Below are 3,708 nucleotides of genomic sequence, written 5' to 3' on the forward strand. Positions count from 1 at the left end.
ATATATATATATATATACATATGGGATGTCCGAAAAGTCTGGAATCATAGATGATTTTCAACTTTTCTTAATTTCAAATACGTGCCTGATTATGGAGCTGTCAAAGCACGAGAAGGTCGAGTTAATCCTGCTGTGTGACAGAGGAGATTGGTCTCAACGGAAGGTTGCTGCCGAATTTAATACACGTGTGTACAAAGAGAAGGTCAGGGACACCGAACATCTGAAACAACGAATTCGCGACGAGTGTCGGACCATTGACAATGACACGAATATGCTTCTTAGTGTTGAAAAAGAATATAAATTCTGTCTCCAAACTTGTTTCCAATTACAAAGAACACATTCTACTAAATTCGTTGAAGTGCCTGTGGTTTCAGACTTTTCGGATACCCTAATAACAGCTAAAGCCAAAACGTGATAACAAATTTGCTTTAACGGATTCAGCCAGATACTTTCACTGGTAATAATGTTTTAAATCTCTAATCGATTATTTATTTCCGCTTTTTCACGTCTCCATCCATGAAAACCAATTAACCTTTCTTTCCTACACATAAAAAAAAAAAATCTGGTACACGTAACGGCACGAGCTTCAATTTCACCCACTTGAAAAGTGAAAAATTACCGTTAATCATGCGTTACATGTCAGGTTACTCAAGCTTTTAATTAACTGTAGCATATTTGTAACGTTTCAACAAGCGTAGTCATTAAAATATTTGTCTGTTTCGTTTCAGACTCGAAAAGGTTTTCTGTCGCCTCCGCATTCACTGATCTCCAAGTGTTATATATAACTCAAAAAATGGAGATGGAGAAGAATGTGAGGTATTATGTAATTTAATGCTTGCATTACAGATGGAGCAGTCACCATCAGCTTTTTAAAACAATTTTCATAAATTGTTAACGTGTTAAACTCCGTTTGGGACCACGCAGTCCCCACTAAGATACAAGTCACACTAAAAAGTGTAAGCAAACATACCATTAACACAGAAGTTCTTATGAATAACTGAATGAAATTCACTAATTAATACTTGGGACAGTATGCATTTTTCATATAAAATTAAACATTTAACGCTGTTTGTTTTAGATAGCTCTTTACTCTGAATATTACAACAGATAAAAACATAATTATTCAAAGTGATATAATTTTTGAAACCAATTAGTGGTAAACGATATTAAAAAGTCAGTAAGTTGAGTGTGTTGCATCGGGCTATCTGTTGTGTCCACCGAAGGGGATCGAATCCCTGATTTTAGCGTTGTAAATCTGTAGACTTATCACTGCCTCACCGGGGGACAAGAGTGATATCAGTAAACTTTGAACATAAAATAATATGCCGAAGATTACTCGAGTATCAAAAACAGTCACCCCATATAATTATTTTAATGTCAACAAATGTCTTAAATAAGTGATGTTTCTTTGAAATAATATCAGTTTACGCTAAAGTTAAGTACGACAAAAACTATACCGAAAAATGGGGTCCTTTATCTAATTCATTACATAGATAATCTATGAATTTCTGTAGTTCCAGATTTTTATCACCAGAGGTCGAATTTTCATGAAACGAATAAACTTTGCGAATTTGTTTGCACATTTGTGATTTACTAACTCTTTAAGTATTTCTCGTACAAAGGTGGACATTGAGACATTGATGGCTTATTACTTATAAACAAGCGAACAAAGCACACTTGCTCATAAACAATTGCATATTTAGATTTTGAATCTACTCCAAATGTATTTCCACAGCACTTCTTCACTAGAGAGAAAATTCATATCCAGTATTAGTGTTTTAGTAATTGATTCTTGAGCTATTATTAATCTTTTTATTCAGTGCCAGTAATAAAAGTCTTAAATATTACTGGTCAGACGAAGCAACATACGTCTGTATCTCCCAAGAAAACTCTAAGACTCCTACGTGTCTGTTTCATTATATCCACGTGTTGATAACTGAGCATGCGTGTCCCGAATACATGCTGTCAAGTGCACGTTTGACATTTCTTACGAATCGTACTCCTTGTCTCTGTAAGTAATCAGGCTTCAGGAATTAATTTCCATCATAATAAGAGGTGTTACAACATAGAAAATATAATATTATTATTTCGCCTCACTGAATGCGAAAGTCGGTTTTCTGCGAGTAATCCGTTAACTAAATGGATACTGTATCAATTCATTTTTATCGTTTATTTTATTTTGCAGAGAAAACACCATATAACATTCATACAACGGAACTGACTAACGGTTGATTAAGGTTTCTTATCTATTAATGATTGCTTCATATAGATAAATGTTCAGTAAATATAAGTGTGTGAGTGATAAACGTTTGCAGGTTCTAACTTTCCGGAGAAGTACTTCATCCAAAGAACACAGTCGGTTTTGAAAATTGCTTAAAACCAATTGTACTTGTTCTTTATAATTTTACGATTCAAGAATTAGGAAAATATTAATGTATAATAGAGAAAAAAGAAACAAGAACATTAAAAACGAAGATAATTTTATTAAAATATAATTTGTAAAACAATTTAAGCGAGAAACAAGATAGAAATAAATTTATTCACTTTTCAGATTAATAACTCTCAATAATAATATAAAAAATATCTTTGCTCTTCTGGAACTTAATCTAAAAATATTTTTACCTCAAAATTTATGCGTTAACCTATCAGAAAGTGTCAAGGCTGTGACATTTACAAAGTAGCCTGTGGTAAATTTGTCTAAGTGAACCAAAAATAGTTTTAATATTATTATCAAATTGTTTTAGGTGTAAATAAGTGTAATAACATTAGTCTGGAAACACAGTTATAGAGTTTTTATTCTGTCGTTCAGAATTTAAATAGGTTCTGTATGATTTTCAAACGAAAAGTAATCGTAATAAAGGTACAGGTTATCGAGAAATTATGTCCTGACGCACGGTTTAGCCTGACGAGTCAATAATTTTGTTTCATAATTTTCTTGTAAGGCTATATAAAGGGCTACCTGGGCATAGCCGTCTATAGCTTTGAAATGAAGGAATAGAGGGAAAACAGCTAGTCAGTAGTATCCATCCGAAAGAATAGTGAGAATTGACAGTTACTTTTAATACACGCCCACACCCTCAAAATGCGGAGAGCGCTTTTTCGGCAACGAGACGCGAACCGTGAATTGTAGGATTTGCACGGCTCCACTTCTTTTTTCTGAAGTAGCATGTATTGTTTGTTTGTTTGTTTTAAAATTTTTGCGTAAAGCTATGCACGGGCTATCTTCACATAGCCATCTTTAATTTTGAAATGATAGAGTGATCCAAGGGGACGGATAGTGTGACTAGCAACTCACTCAAGTCGTAACAAAGGATAAACAGCGGACTAAAATATCGCTCCCTGTCATATCCATAGGTTATGGAATCCATCAGATCGTATGTTTTAAAACGTTTCCCGGGAACGCACGTCCCAGACCGCATCAAGTAGCTAATCCCACCACTAAATAGAAATCCTAGATCAACCCTTGTAGAGTGAAGGCAGTTGGCTATATCGATAGCACCTACGACCAGTTCTTGGGCTACTCGTGTCTAACCGAATAGTGGGATTTCACCGTCATTCTTATGAGAAATAATTCGGTTTGAACATTGTAATAACTTCATATATACTGTCACCATGAGTACGGATTAAGCTCGTTGCGGTATCTAAAATCGTGTATAGAATAATTAATTAATTCCTGTCACCATGAGTACGGATTAAGCTCGTTGCGGT

General features: G+C 34.4%; 1 protein-coding gene across 2 annotated transcripts in view; it reads right to left on the reverse strand.

The window, feature by feature from the left end:
• Positions 1 to 3,708, reverse strand: part of LOC106457930 (synaptotagmin-15-like) — a 55,118-nt gene that overhangs the window by 24,801 nt on the left and 26,609 nt on the right. The window lies entirely within an intron of this gene.

This window comes from Limulus polyphemus, unplaced genomic scaffold (assembly GCF_000517525.1).
Source record: "Limulus polyphemus unplaced genomic scaffold, Limulus_polyphemus-2.1.2 Scaffold20, whole genome shotgun sequence".
NCBI classification, from domain to species: Eukaryota; Metazoa; Arthropoda; class Merostomata; order Xiphosura; family Limulidae; genus Limulus; species Limulus polyphemus.